At 38.1% G+C, this 16,830-nt stretch overlaps 1 long non-coding RNA gene across 2 annotated transcripts in view; it reads right to left on the reverse strand.

Annotated features, from left to right (window-relative positions):
• The window catches only part of LOC103100892 (uncharacterized), a 78,912-nt gene extending 62,714 nt beyond the window's left edge, over positions 1-16,198 (reverse strand). The window contains exon 1 of one of the 2 annotated variants that reach the window (XR_008915606.1): positions 15,850-16,198. This is a non-coding gene — a long non-coding RNA (uncharacterized LOC103100892). The remainder of the gene's footprint in view (positions 1-15,849) is intronic. The other variant, XR_459108.2, reaches the window with a different exon arrangement.
• Between the last annotated feature and the right edge of the window lie 632 nt (positions 16,199-16,830).

Below are 16,830 nucleotides of genomic sequence, written 5' to 3' on the forward strand. Positions count from 1 at the left end.
TTTCTATTTTACCATTTGGATCTAAGGTATCAGGTAAGTTTTCCTTTATAGTTTCTTAAAATACGATGTCTAAGCTCTTGTTTTATTTATAACTTTCAGGTAATCCAGTAAGTTTTCTCTCCTTGATCTATTATGTGTGTCAGTTGTTTTTCCAATGAGATATTCCAAGTTTTGTTCTATTTTTTTTCATTCTTTTGACTTTGTTCTATTATTTCTTGAAATTTCATAGAGTCATTAACTTCCAATTGCCTAATTCTAAATTTTTAGGAAATTATTTTCTTCAGTGAGTTTTTGAACCTCTTTTTTTACATTGGCAAATGCTGTTCTTAAAACAGTTCTTTTATTTATTTATTTATTTTGATTTAGACTCTTTTTCTATGGTTACATGATTCCTGCTTCCCCCTTCCCCTGTTCTCTCCTTCCCCCTCCCAAAGCCAACAAGCAGTTCCACTGGTTTATATATGCATCATTGTTCAAAACCTATTTCCATGTTATTCATATTTGCAGTAAAGTGATCCTTTAACATCAAAACCCCACTCATATCCCTATCCCACTACATGATTAATCATATATTTTTTCTAATGCATTTCTGGTTCCACAGTTCTTTCTGTGGATGTTAATAGCATTCTTTCTCCTAAATTCCTCTATATTATGCTGGGTCATTTCATTGCTACTGGTAGAAAACTCCATTACTTTCGATTATGCCATAGTGTATCAGTCTCTGTGTACAATGTTCTCCTGGTTCTGCTCCTTTCACTCTGCATCATTTCCTAAAGGTCTTTCCAGTTCACATGGAATTCCTCCAAAATAGTTCTTTTCTTCAGTGAATTTTGTGCCTCTTTTATCATTTGACCAATTCTGTTTTTTTAGGTATTATTTTCTTCAGCAGTTTTGCTGCCCCTTTTACCAAGCTATTAATTCTCTTTTTCATAATTTTCTTGCATCACTCTCATTTCTTTTCCTAATTTTCCTTCTATCTCTCATTTCTTTCTTTAACTCTCTTAGGAATTCATGCTGTCCTTGGATCCATTTAGCATTTAAAAAAAAAATTTTTTTTTTATCTTCCATCTTAGAATCACTTCTATGTATTGGTTCCAAGACAGAAGAGTGATAAAGGCTCTAAAAGGAAGGTTAAGTGATTTTCCCAATGTCACAGAGCTAGGAAGTATCTGAAGCCACATTTGAACCCAGGACCTTCTGTGAATTTTAGATTTACTCCACCCTGCTTAGTCTTTAGAATTCTAGCAATCAGGAATGTATACACACCCACTTAAGGATTAACTGTAGGAGAAGATGGTCGGTGACCTGCATGTGCTAGCAAGTGACAAATCAGAAACAATTGACTGACCCCCTGGGCTGTCCTAAGCCAAATTTAAGCCACCATTGGTATATGTGAGACACAGGAAGTGATGTAAAGAACTGCCTTTATATTTTGTGTCACTTCCTGTGAGGGGAAATTTTGCTGCTTTTGTGGGCTTGGGAGGTGGAATTTGACTTGGAGGAGCTCTGAAGCATGGGTCTAGGTGAGACAGCTTTCCTGAACAGGCACATGATGAGTGATGAGGCTGAATCCCCTTTCCCTTGACCCTTCTGAAGGTTCCAGTCTCCAAGGAGGCCCCTCATCTTGGAGGAGGCCTCCTAGCTGAAAGTAGAGTTAGATTTAATCTTCTGGGAAGCCCCTTGGCTGAGAGGCCGCTGAACTCCCCCTGGTTCACGCCAGGCCAGAGTAGATCTTTCCCCTTTCCCCTCTTCTTCCTTCTTCTTAATTTCTTCCTTCTATAGTAAATAAACCATCATAAAATTTCATTCTGACTTGAGTATTTCATTGGGATTTAGAATTTAAATCCCTGGTGACCACTAAATAATATATTCAGTCTTAACCCTAAATTTTACCCCTTACACTTCTGTCTTTTGGACTGTCTTTCAATCTGCTGAACCATCTCACTGCTCTTGGCATTTTTCTTTAAAAATTTGTTTGTTCCTGTTTTCACATCGTTATCTTCTTCTAATGTCTTCTCTACCATTGTAGTAGGTGTTAATGGTCAAGATTTTTGTTGTTATTGCTGTTTGCTCATTTTCCCAGCCTATTTCATCAACCTGAACTTTATATTAAAATTGGGCTCTGTTCACTTAGGGCTGGGGAGGTGCTGTGCCAAGCTTCAATCTTGTTCATGCTACTGTTGTGGACACTAGTTGGAAGAGTGAGCTAGTTTTTGGTCCTTCCAAAGTGATGTTAGCCCTAGCTGCAGTCACTGTTCTCCTGGTCTTTGCTCTGGTCTTTAACCAGATAGAAAAGCTGCTCCCCTGCAGTCCCAAATGCTAGCACTCCTCTTAGCCCTAGAAATGTTCCCAGGGTCCCTTGCTCCATTGTGACCAATCTGAAGCACTTCTCTGTACCCTGGATTTACCACCCAGAACTGCTTATGAATAACAGGGTTGTCTATCATTGTCAGATGCACCTATGGCCATGAAAAGCTCCCCTGTCTGATGTTCTTATTGTCTGTGGGCTGAGACCTCCCAGAGATGCTATGGCTACTTGTCCCAGGCATCTCCAAAGTCCCTGATGCTGATCCTGCTGGGATCCAGTCCCATCCTGCTGTGACAGACCTCTCTTGAGGAACTCCTAAGTTGTCTCAGGCTAGAAATATGTCTCTTTCTGCCCTTTTGTTGACTTTCCAAAATTTGAATTGAGGTATTACTTTAAAGTTATTTGGGGGGAAGCTTTAGTTTTCTCATTTATAAATTGGGAATAAGAATAGTACCTACATCAGTAGGTGATTAGGAAGATCAAATGAGAACATATGTTTGAAAAGTTTTGTAAACCTAAAGTATTATATACATGTTAGCTATTATTATGGGTAGAGGGGATCTCTTCACAAGGCAACTCCCTACCCAAATGAAATCCTATTCTAAGTTAGATTCTAAAGATGGAAGAGCCACCTACCCCCCACTCCGTCAGTGCCTGTCCTCAAGGAGCACATTATATGCAGGGTGATAAATTTATTTACTAGGGACAGCTAGGAAGCACAGAGGATAGAATGACAGGCCTGGAGTTGGAAGGACCTGGGTTCAAATATGACCTCAGACATTTCTTAGCTATGTGACCCTGAGAAAGATACTTAACTCCAACTGCCTAGCCCTTATTATTATTTTTTTTGCCTTAGAATTGATACTTAGTACTGATTCTGAGAGAGAAGGGTAAAAGTGTATTTTTTTAAGTTGTTGGGGTTTTTTTTGGTGAGTGGTGGTGTTGGAAGAGTTCAACTGGGTCCTGACCTATGCTCTGCCATTTTCATCTACTTTTTCACTTTAAGATGCTGATCACTTGACCCTGAGGAGGTGCCCATACAAATCCCTAGCTTAAGTGTATAGTAGCATACTTCACTGTGGTTACAGAAAGGGAAAGGTCCTTTCATCACATCAGTCCTCTGAAACTTAGGGAAGCACATGTTCCCCTAGAATGAACCCCTGGAAGAGAATTACTGGATTTCAAAGTATATTAAAAAAAACCAGTGATCACCACAAAACCATGTGGTGCTGGTTTAAAAGAAGAAAAATAGATCTATAAAACCGGTTAGATAAGAATTGCAAAATAATATAGAACAGCTGTCTAATCTTCAATAAGCTCAATAATATAAACTATTGTCTCTGAAAAGAATTGATGAGAAAACTGGAAAGTGTTTTGAAAGAAAATGGCTTTTGAGCAGCATATGACACTATGTACTATAGTGCGCTAGACCTAGAGATGAGAAGTCCTAGGTTAAAATTTGGCTTCAGACACTTCTTTACTGAATGGACCTGACTGTTCTGCCTTGGAACCAACACACAGTATTGATTCTAAGATAGAAGGTAAGGTTTTCTCTCCTCCTCCCCCTCTATATATACATGTGTTTGTGTATTTAAACAAAATTTAAAATTAAAATTGAACATATGGAGACATTTTTTACAACTATAGTTGGAGGGGGGAAATCATAATCTAATGAGGGATAGAGGACATCACAGAATAAATTCAAGACAACTTTGATTTGACCAACATCAATATAGCCAGGATAAGAAGAGAAATAGTCAAGCATTACTTATAAAAATGTGAAATTCATTAATATAGGGAATTGACACAAATATATAAAACTGAGGGCCATTTCCCAATAGATAAGTTGTTAAAGTACAGAAGTAAACAGTTAAAAAACCTGTTTATTGCCATATTTTAATTTCATATCACCTTCATTTCCAAATACATACTTCCCTCTTCTCTAGAGAGTCTTTCTTTGTGAAAAAGAACTTTTAAAAAAAAGAGAAGAAAGGAATAAGCAAAACTAATCAATACATTAACTCATTCTGAGAGTATGTGCAATGTTCCTTATCCATCATCCTACACTGCTGTTTAAAAAAAAAAGGAGGTAAGTATGCTTTCTCCTTTCTCCTTTATGACCAAAATTGTTCATTATAATTATGCAGCTTTTTGGAGGAAACCATTTTGCATGAGAATTACAAATTATATACCAAAGGAAAAATTGTTATAAATCACTACTAATAGGAAAACTGCAATTTAAAAAAATCTTTGAGATTTCTAATCAAGCTCCTCAAAGTTGAAGAAGTGGTCAAAGATCTAAAGAGTCAATGTTAGGGAGGCATAGGAAGATGAACACATGAATATACAGATAATGGGACAGTGAATTGGTTCATCTTTCTGGAAAACTTGAATTATAGATTGGATTTGAAATTATGCAATAAAAATCACAAAACTATTCAAAACTGTTGACCGTATGATACTGCTAAAGGTATCACACATCCCAAAGAAATCAAAAGCAAAGGAAAAGTTCCCATGTGTATAAAATTAGTTAAAAGCAACACTTTTTATGGGAGCAAAAATTTAGAAACAATTGGACACAAATTGACTGAATGTGAAAAATGAATGCAATGGAATAGCTTTGTGACATAAGAAATGGCAAAAATAAGGAATTCAGAAAAATATATAGAAATTTATAAATGGATATAGAATAAAGTAAGCAGAACCAGGAGAATAATATATACAATTACTATAATAATGTAAATGAAAATAACTTAAATTCCAACTCAGATAATTCAAAATGACCAATTTTAGTTTTAGAAAACTGAAAATAGAAAACATTTCCCTTCTTTGGATGTAGAGAATAATATATACTATTGTATTGTTTTATAAGTTTGCCTAAATTGTGTATAGATATGTCTTATAAAGGAAACTTTTATAATTTTGTCTAAATTGTGTTTGGATGTGTCTTATACAGGAATGTCTGGCACATTTGAAGAATTGAAGAATGCTTGTTGAAGGCAGTTGTGTGGCATAGTGTGTAAAGCACTAGGCCTGGAGTCAAGAAGATTTTGAATTCAAATCCAGCCTTAGGCACTTATGAGCTATGTGACTTTGGGCAAGACAATTCATTGTCTGCCTCAGTTTTCTCATTTGTAAAAAGAGAATAATAACAATACTCACCTTGCATAGTTGTGAGGAAAAATGAGATAATATTTTAGAAGGGAAATGGTTTAAAAAACATTTTTAATGGGGGTTTTTGATGACTAAAGATTTTGTTTGAAGGAATTAAGTGAAGTAGAAACAAAAACTTTTGTAAAAAATAGAATGAGTCCCTAATCGAACTATAAAGGTATGGCTCTCATTAAATATGAACCTAAATCCTAAATGGACCACAAAATTTACAGAATTGTTAACTCAAACATTTTTTTAATGAATCACACAAACACAAAAAATATATCAGATGTAACTAGAACCAGACCTGCCTATATTTTAGAGCTAAAATAAAAGCCAGAATAAATTTAAAGCATCAAAACAATCTCTGAATGAAACTAGTATTTAAAATGGTGCAAGGATTTGCTCAAAGGCAATAGTCACACTTGATCTCATGTACAGAGTAAATAACTACTGTAAGATAAGAGAAGAGAGATTCTGCATTTAGGAGGGAGACCAGTCTCTTGGAGGGACTAGCTGAAGAGAGAGTGGAGGAGGGGAGAAGAAAAGCTGAGAATTCTAAGGAAGAATCAGAAACTTGAAGTCCAACTGACCGCTCACTTCTAGCCTGGGAGGTAGAGGAGAAAGGTGGATTTCCTGAAGCTGAGAAGAAACCTATTTCTTTGGAGATTTACTATCCCTTCTGAAACCCTGAACATCTCCACTAAGATGCTTGGTTACAGCTGTCTAAAATCCTCAAGAGGGATTGTGGATTTGGACTTTTGAATAGAGCCATCCAGACCCTTTCCTGACCTCTCTCTCTCTCTCTCTCTCTCTCTCTCTCTCTCTCTCTCTCTCTCTCTCTCTCTCTCTCTCTCTCTTTCGGTCTCCTCCACTCCCCCTCTCCTCCCCCCCGTCTCGTTGTCTCTCTTGGTCTCTCTTGGTCTCTCTCTCTCTACCATTGGTAAAGCTTTGTGCTAGTGATAGGAGCATAAAGACAAAAAGAAGACCATTTCTGCCTTCAAGGAGTTTACATTCTACTGGATGAGCTTATACTTTAGAGTGGGTGGTGGTCTGGAAATAGATTGACCTAAAAGTTTGTCTGAGCTTGGGCTGATGATATAAAATGTTCTACTCTGACCATTTTTGATTATCCTATATGACTTTGAATGAACTTAGATCCTTTCCTGATAAGTTTAAGGGTTAGGAGACCAGGGAAAATGAGATACCATTAGGTGCCTGGGAGGAAAATGGTAAAACTCCAAGAGGAAAAATGATGTGGAAGAAGTAGGAGATATCAAAGGTAAACTTTGCCTGTCGCTATTTTGAATAGGTATGATCTAATAAAAGTACCATTTCTTCCCAAATATCTCTTCAGTTGAGATTTTTCATTAAGTCAGAGCCATCTTCCCTGCCTCTTGGCATCCTGCCTATTTCCTCTCTCCATTCCTGAGACCATCAGAACATCTGAGTTTTTGTGACATTTGTGACACCAGATGCCTTTCTCTGTTGCCTTAAACAATGGGGTAATTACCCTCATATACTCTGAAAGCTACCAAAATCTGTGAGCCTGGAAGATGGCACCCCTCGCAAACCTTGCTTATGGATATGTGCCAAGGTGGAGCAGGTCCAGTACAAAGAATATAGAAAATTAGCATTTGCTTCAGTGGCCCTCATTCCCAGAGATCACATCAGGCTGCCAAGGAAATCAGACAGGATGATGTGGTATGTTGGGACCTGTGCAACTATTATAAATAAATATGCAAAAGCAAATTAAACCTTCAAGTGATTCACCATGTTAGACACAGAAACGATGTGCCTGCTTGTCTTTAGTGGATCTGGTTTCTGTCTTTTGTTCCCTTAAGTCCTCAGGTCTTGACAGCTGACTCATTTGTACTTCTCAGGCCCCTGGTGGGACATGGATGAAGTACCTGGACATGATGTGCCTACTGGATTGAAAAGCAAACCAGACACTAAGTCTGGAAGTCTGGCTTCTGTCCCCTAATAGCTATGGGATCATGCATACATAGCTCTCTGGACCTCAGTTTCCTTATCTGTAAAATGAAGACAACAATAAGTACCTTACTACCTCTAAAGATCATAGAAGAGATCTTAGAGGTCATTGAATCCAACCTCTTTTTTACAGATAAGGAAATTTAAGGTGAAAAGAACTGGTCCAGGGGAACATAGTTAAGAAGTATTTCAGCCAGGATTTGAATCCAAATCTTCTTGATTCCAAGTCCAATACTCTATCCACTATGTCACCGAGCTTTTGTCACAATATGGCAAAAGAGTATTGTGAGGCTCAAAATAAATAACAGTCATGAAAGCATTTTGGAAACTTGAAGGTGCTATAATTTTTTTTTAATTATGATTATCATTTGCATTAGATTAAGGGTTAGGAGTTTGGGTAGTAAAGGGTCTGAGAGAACTGTCACTCCTTCCTTCTATCTTCCTTCTGAGGGTTGACTTCCATTTCCAGAGGAAGGCAGGTCCAAAGCTCAGCATCTGGGGAATCATCTTACAGAGCCTCAGTTCCATTTGGCAAGCTTCCCATTGGCATTACTCATGACCGGAGCTCCACCAAACAGGATGGGATTGTCCTGTGTCATTTTGGTCTTTTATTAAACTGTGTGCCTTGGCACATCTCATGGCATTGAAGTCATTTAAGTCCTCAGGTCAGGGATGGGCATGCACAGCACAGTGTATGGTTGGCATCAACCAGTTGTGTCATCAGAGGGAAATGAAGAAACTAACTCAGCCTGGCTCTAAGGAAGGCACCTATTTTTCTTGGCTTGACAGATTTGGGGAGTTTTAGCCAAGCTACAATCTGGTGAATATGATATCTTGTGGCAATTTTACCACATTGGGAAAGACTTTACTTATTTTCAGTGTCTACACAGTTTTGAGCTAACAGGATCCTGACAATAACCTCATGAGGTAGGATGAGCAATTATTATCCATATTTACTAGATTCAATTTTATTGAATTTGATAAACATTTATTAAGCATCTACTGTATCTGGATCTTATGCTAGATGCAGGGGATATAAGGACAAAAATGAAACAGTTCCTGTCCTCTGGGATCTAGCATCCTAATGGAGGGTTTAACATATGTTCATAGATAAGTAAATACAAAGTAATTGCAGATAATTTGGGGGTGGTGTTGATGAGGAAAGTGAATCATTATTCAGTTGTTTCAGATGTGTCTGACTCTTCAGGACTCCATTTGGGGTTTTCTTGGCAGATATAGGAATGGTTTGCCATTTTTTTTCTCCAGTTACTTTTACAGATGAAGAAACTGGGGCAAACAGTGTTAAATGCCTTGCCCAGGGTCAGACTAGCTATAAGTATCTGAGGCTGGATTTGAACTCAGGAAGATGAGTCTTCTTGACGCTAGGTCAGATATTCTATCCATTGTGCCATATATATGTATGGTTTGACTATCAAAACCAAAGAAGCTCCATTTACAACCAAACACAAATCCCTTCTACAACATTTCCAACAAGCGGCCATACTTTCTTTTCACTTAAAGATGGTTAAGGAAAAAAGAACCTCTCTTATCTCCAGTGGCAGCTATTCTCCTTTGAGAGTGCTTTCTTTGGCAGAAAGCTTTTCCTTTCATTGAATTTCAGTCCTTTGCAAATCCTATCCATGGCTCTCTGTTCTGTTCCTTAGGGCCAAGAAGAAAAGTTTAACCTTTCCCTACTATGACATCCTTTTACATGCTTGACGATAGATATCATATCTCCCCAAGTCTTCTAGTTAAACATCCCAGTGCCTTTAGCTGACTCTCATATGGACCTTCATCATGCAGGCTGCCCTTCTATGGATACTCTCTAGGATAACTAAAACTGGGGACCAGAAAGGTTAAATAATTTGCCATAGAAGGCTGCCCTTCTATGGATACTCTCTAGGATAACTAAAACTGGGGACCAGAAGGGTTAAATAATGTGGCTAATGAGTGACCCAAAACTAGACCAGACCAGTTCCCCTAATCCTAAATTATGATTACTATTATCTTCACCACATTTGCATAATCAGCCAAATAACAGTTTTCTATGGTGGAACTGAGTGGTAAGTGATGTTATTTTTCTTACTTTGAATTGAACAAATGGGCACAGTCACTTACCAGAGAGATGTGAAAGTAACTGGTAGTTATATAGGTTTGTTAATGTTTTCTAAGCAATTTATATGCATTATCTCTTTTGAACTTCTGAACCACCTTAAGGACTAGGCACTACCCATTTTATAGATGAACAAAATGAGACTATGGGGTGAAATATCCTTGGATACATAGCTAGTAAATGCCACATGTGGGATTTGAACAGAAGTCTTCCTAACCTCCAGACCATTGTTTCATTTACTGAATTGTATTTTCCACAACCTCATCCGAAGTTTTGTGGATGTCTCTTTGCCTTGGAGATGAGATATATTAAAATCAGTAGCCAGTATTTGCACTAACTTTAGCTACTCTCTAGAACAGGTTGAGGGAAAGCTAGTTGGCACAGTGGATTGAGTGCCAGGTCTAGAGTCTATTCTAAGACACTTCCTAGTGGTGCGAGTCACTAACTCTGTTTGCCTCAGTTTCCTTATCTGCAAATGAGCTGGAGTGGAAAATGGCAAACCACTCCAGTTTTCTGCCAAATTGTGACTGAACAACAAGAATAGGTAAGAATCCTGATAACATAATATTTCTGGGGAAAGGAGACCAAGCTGAGAAAACCATAATGGGAAGATGAGATGAAATGTTTGGCCCTAATTTGAGAGGTCATGTGAGAACTCAGAATTTATGAGTTTTCAAACATCATGCAGGTTTTTGGGTGGCTAGTCCCAGGCAAAACTTTGACACATTAGAACTCTCTGCCCCCTCTCCCCAATCACTACCTCAGTTATTTGTATCGTCATTTATCCCTCTCCCTCCCCATGAAAAGAGTCCAAACTCATTCACACTAATTCACAAATAATTGACAAGGCTGAGAAAGATGAACAGATACTAAGGGCATTTGTAGGAACTAAAACCTCAAAAAAAAAAAAAAAGAACTTCTCAACTGTTTTTGTGATGAGTTAAATAATCTCTTTCTACCTAAAGACCACCAAATAGATGGAAGGTACTACCAGGATCTGGGAATTCGATAATAAGGAATAGCTATTGCTGTCTCTCAATCTCCAATCTTCCTAAATCCTCCCTGGTATTTCTGGTGACAAGGTACTAGGAGGTTATCAGGACTATAAGTTACTGCTATGTCTATCTCCATATCTCACTGTTTAAAATGCTAAAGAAGGAGCAGCTAGGTGACTCAGCTGATAGAGAGCCAGGTCTAGAGATAGGAGGTCCTAGAGTCCAATCTGGCCTCAGACACTTTCTATGTGTGACCCTGGGCAAGTCCCTTAACCCTCATTGTCTAGCCCTCACTGCTCTTCTGCCATGAAACTAATATACAGTATTGATTCTAAGATGGAAGGTAAGGGTTTTTAAAAAAATGCTAGTCAACTGTAGGGGCATGTGCTATTGACTATCAGTTGACAAAAAGAAATACAGGAGGTTTTTAGATGCTGACCCTGCTCCCAGCATCAAATTCATATCTTATTGGATGGTGGATAATGGGGCTTGAATAGAAACCTCCTATGTCTTCTGCTGGTGGATCAGATCTTCTTCATCTTGTGAAAGTTGAATGACTGCAAAGTTTATGGTGGGTAGTACAAAATTATTTGTAGAAGCTCTTTTTATAGTGGCAATTAACTGTAAACAGGGGGTGGTCATTCACTGGGGTATGGCTGGACAAATTATGATACACAAATGTAATGGAATGCTATTGCTCTGTAAAAAATGATGAATGGAAGAGTTTCAGAGAAACCCAGGAAGACTTAAATGAACTGATGCTGAGTAAAGGGGACAAAATGAGTACAATTTATGAAATAGCAATTTACAAAACACCCAACAAATTATAAAATAACAACACAATTTATAAAATAACTGCAATATTGTAAAGATGAACAACTTTGAAAGACTTAAGAACTCTGAGAGTGCAATGACCAACTGTAAATCCTATGGATCAGTGAGGATGCATGCTATCCACCTCCTGATAAGAGATACAAAACGAAACATACATTTTTGGACATAATGGTTGTGGGAATTTGCTTTGCCTGACTTTTCATAGTTATTATAAGGATTTTCATTTTCTTTGTTTCTTTCAGTTGTTGGAGGGGAGAAGAGAAGGTGAGAAAGTAATTGTTTGTTAATTGAAAACAAAATAAAAGTTTAAAATTAGATTTTAAGTTCCTTAAGATCAGGAACAATTTTTGCTTTTTTCTGTATACTCATCAATTGTCACAGAGCCTGGCACATAATAGATGCTGAACAAATGCTGCTGCTGCTTCTTGTTGTTTAAAACAAACAAACAAAGCTTATATTATGCTTGGGGGCCTGTTGGGGTGGATGACCTACTGAGACCAATTTCTGATTTTTGCAATAGAAAAGATCATAACAAATTGAAAATTGATGAAATCAAACCCACTAAAACAATATTCTAATGATGCTCTCGGTTCTTGTGGTAGGTATGGATAATGATAGAATGCTACATTCCTTTTGGATGGTACATCCAGTGCTTTAAATTCAGCCTTGATAGTGAGTGACACTTTAACTCATATCCTAGAGTTCTTGTTTGTCAAAATCAATATCTGGGAGACTTAAGGGAAGGGCATCAAAGTGCAGGGAGCGCTGTATAGCTTGGCTTGTGAGAGGGTAGACCCCCACATTCCTGTGGGGGGAATCATGAGATCAGAAATCTAGATCTGGAGTGGAACTTAGAAGTCATCTAGTCCAATTTCATCATTTTGCAGATGAGGTTACTATGGGAATAAGTGGAAAATGAGCAATCAGATTCAGGTCCTTTGATTATAAATCCAATGGTCTCTCCACTGAAGATCAACAGATGTTTTTAGATCATCAAGTGATCTGACTGGCTTTTAAAGCTTTTCATAACATGTGCCTTCCCCACTTTCTAGTTTTCTCACACCTTACTCCACTCTATACAGCCATGTATTCTTTTATCCAGTGACACTGATGTCCTTTCTGCTCCTCAAATAAAACATCCTGTATCCCAACTGAGCTCCGTCATCAGCAGTCCCTATGCTTGTAACTCTTTCCTTTCCTCCAACATCTCTGCTTTCTGACTTCTCTGCCTTCCTTCAAGTCCTTGCTACAATTTCCTTTAACTCAAGTGCCTCTCCTCTGCTGATTATCTCCATTTTCCTTGTTTACATTTTATTTGCATGTTTACATGTTGTCTCCCCCTCTTTGAACTCCTTGAGATTAGGGATTTATTTATTCACTTAACTTTTTTTTTTTTTGAGATTAGGGATTAAAAAAACAAATAAATAACCTTTTTTGTATCCTTCATTCAGCTTTGCAAAGTTCCTTTACTACAATCCTCAGCATGTGGCATAGTTCCTGGCACATAGTAAGTGCTTAACAAATGTTAGTTGATTGATCAAATATGTTGTGCTTCAAAAGTCCATTGGAAATTCTCAGGGTATTTCTGCAAGTCAGCGAAAGGGATTGTAGGGAAGAAAATCCTGGGGATGGACTTCACCTTCAAGTTGGAGATAACTGTTTTATTAGACTGTGAACTACTTAAAGACAAACAGTGCCCTGCTTTCTGATTTATTCCCTTCAGAATGTTTTAGAGTAAGTGCAAGGTGCATAGTAGGCACTTAGTTAACATAAATCAAATTAGGGACCTGGAATCAGAAAACCTGGTTTCAAGTTCCAGATTTCTTACATGTCAACTATGACTTTGGCTGAGCCACCCCAATTTCTAGGCTTTACTTCCCTCTTCTACAAAAATGGTGGTTTTGAGTGGCAACTAGAAGCTTCAGTGGATAGAGAGCCAGACCTGGAGACAGGAGAATCCTAGGTTCAAATCTGGCCTGAGATACTTCCTACCAGTGTGACCCTGGGTGAGTCACTTAATCTCAGTTGACTAGCCTTTACTGCTCTTCTGCCTGAGAATCCATGCTCACTATTAAGTCTAAGACAGAAGGTAAGGGTTTAAAAAAAAAAAAAAGATAGTCCTAGACTTGATGCACTCTGAGGTGCTTTCCAGCTCAAACTGTGATTCTGTGAATTGAACTGAAACTGTCAATGGGGAAGGTATTTGTTTATCTGAGCATCAGGACATCTTGAAATCAGGTTGTCTTTGGCTGGACCCACTTAGAGAGTTAGGTTAGTTTGGAATAGGGCAGGCCTGAAACCTGTGCATAGAGGAGTCTCTTTGTACCTAACACAGAACGCATGCATAATGACTTAACGACACAGCTTGAGTTTTAGAGAATTCATTGGAAAGTTTTGAGGATCTTTTAATCCTTTTCTTTTATAATTTAAAATTTTAAGACTTTCTCTCTCCAGGGAATTTACTTGATTTGTAAGTACAAGTTTTTTCTTTTTCTTTCAGGGTAAAAAGTATTAGAATTGTTATAAAAGTACACTTTTTGTTTAAATATATATGTATGTATGTATGTATGTATTTATAAAAGAGTTGGAAAGAAACTTAGGCATCATCTTGTCCAGTCATTCATCTTACAATGAAAACTGAGGTCTGGGGAAGTTAAATGACTTAAGCAATAAACCTCCTTTCCCCACCCTTACTTTTTTTTTTTTGGTCCTACAACACCTCTTCTATTGTCCATGACCTTTCAAAGATCACTGACAGTGACTCAATACCTACCATTTCTTTTGTGATCCTACTATATACTTCAAGTTGAGCCAAGGGACTTACATTTATCAAGGGTAGACAAGTGTTTTTTTTTAATTATCTGCTTTCTACTATTAATAGCTAATATTTACATAGTATTTTAAGGTTTGAAAAATTCTTTATACACATTGTTGCACATGTGACTCACAACACCTTTCGTTATTGTGCTATTATTATCTTCATTTTACAGATGAGGAAACTGAGGCAGACCGAGATTAAGTGACTTGCCTAGGGTCTGATAGTAAATGTCCAAAAGGTGAAAACTGAATCCAAGTCTTCCCAACTCCAGAATCAGCAGCCTTTCTACGCCCTAAACTTTTTTACCTTTCATGGCTCACAAGTGGTAAAGAACAGAGTTGAAAATCGAACCCAGATCTCTCTCCCAATCAGATCTGGTGCTTTCCTTTTTAAACCATTTAAAGGAAGCTCAGAACCATCCCTGCCTGTCAAGAGAAACTTGTGAGATTCTATAACCTATTGGGCTGCAGGATTTTCCTCATCCTATCCTAGCCGTGGGCTTTGTCCTGAGCTATGTCAGCGAATCTGCCTGCCTAGATGATGGCATAACCATGGTAACGCTTATCCTTCAGAACTGCAAGATCCTGCCCATTTTGCTTGTTATCTGAGCCCATCACATCCAGCTCTCCCAGGCTGAATAGTCATTGAGCTCTAATCAGTCCTTGGCTGATAAACACACCCCACAAACCTGTTTCCTCTCCACACATCAAATCATCCTCTTTGAGATGAAAAAGAAAAAAAGAAAAAAATGTCTATTTATACATGCACACACGAGCATGACTTCACCAAGGCTCAACTGCTGGGTACTGAGGTCTACCTTAGGACTATGAGGTGAAACCAAATAGTTTGCGGGGAGGGGGAAGCTCTTTCTTTAAACAGGTGGCAATTGTGTTTTTCTACCAAATGACTGTGAGATGTGACTTCAAAATTGAAAGGCTCACAGCTCAAAATAACTCAAGGGGAAATAAGGTAATCCAGAGCTTCTCACAGCAGGCTTCAAAAATGAGCAGTGGAACCCATGAGGAGGAGCCAGGTCTAGGAACTTTCCGCTGTCTCTGAATTCATCTATTCTCTTTGAAACATGGCTGCTCCTAACTCCCTTTTAGCCAGGGCTCTTCACCCTAGAGTCACTGCACTCTATATACCAAGAAATGCTGGCAGAGTTCCTCCTCCAAAGATGCAAGTTTTAGCTGTCAGTTGCCATTCCTTGCCAAAAGGGGGTGGCATAATGGAATAATGGGTCAAAATTAAAATCAGAAACACTCTAGTTCAAATCCTGCCTCCGACACTTCCCAACTGGGTTACCTTTCACAAATTCTCTCAGCCCCTGTGTCTTTTTCTGTGAAATGTGAATAATAATAGCGCATACCTCACAAGGTTGTTGGGAGGATCAAATGAACTAATGTATGTGTAATGAATAGCTCTGTTACATCTTCCTTAAGAGTTATAGGGTACCTGAGTTATTTGTGGGGAATCTCTTTCCCTCTGCTAATCGGCTCAAGCCTCCACCAGCTGTGTTCCCTCCAATTTGTTAGGGGATTGGTGACTAGCATTCCCAGTTCCATTAACCACTTAATACTGGATTAAATTTTATGAAGAGATATTAATTTCAAAGATATAGCAAGGGCAAACATACCAATATTTCCCTCAGTGCCTCTTGGTGCATGATCACCTCTCCACTAACTTGGTGAGAAGGTGGAGGAAAGCAGGGGCTCAAAACTTGTCTCAGTTCTTGCACAACAATGATCCCACCAACTTCATGTCCAGTTGCAGTATAAGTAGGAAAGATGCTGGAGTAAGTTACTGCTGGGCTGGGACCCTGAAGATTACCCCTTCAGGCGTTCCTCTGGGCATTGATGTTATGCTTTGTGGAATTACAGGATTCCAAGGAATACTCTAGACCTTTATAACTCAAAGGTCACAAGCTCCACTCCCTTCTCAGGACACTGAGATTCCCCAACAGCACTGAGGAGAAAAGGAGGAAAAGATGAAAAGCTGTTAGGTCTTTTGAATGGTTCTATAGTCAATCAAAAAAACCCTCTTCTTCAGACAGGATTACCTGACTAAAACCAATTATAGAATGTCCATCCATGCTCCACAGTCTCTGTCCAAGGTACTTCCCCTATATGACATCATCATCATCGAAGATACAGCTCCATAGTATCTTCTGTGTGGAGAGGTGCCATCTGAGGCACTCTGGGCATGTGCCAGACTCCAGTTACATCTGTAAAGTGCTTTGTTTAACCTGAAGTATCATATCTGGATGTCTTAACCTGAGGTCTAACAAATTTTAGAAATATATATTTTAATAATTACTTCAACATAATTATTTTCCTTTGTAATCCTAGGTATCTTTAAAACATTATTATAAGGGAAAAATATTTCACCAGACTGTCAAAAGGGTCTATGATTAAAAAAAAAAAAGTTAGGAGCCACTGGTACCTAATTGTTATATAAATAAATGCTTTTTTTAAATGCATCATATAACATTATTGTTATTATTATATTCTCTACTGTCCTTTTAGTATTTTATATGCAGCTATCTATTCCTCAAAATTATATATCTCAAAGTTAGATAAGCTCCCAGTTGGAAAATGTGTCACGATATCAAGTCATT

Source organism: Monodelphis domestica, chromosome 1 (genome assembly GCF_027887165.1).
Source record: "Monodelphis domestica isolate mMonDom1 chromosome 1, mMonDom1.pri, whole genome shotgun sequence".
NCBI classification, from domain to species: Eukaryota; Metazoa; Chordata; class Mammalia; order Didelphimorphia; family Didelphidae; genus Monodelphis; species Monodelphis domestica.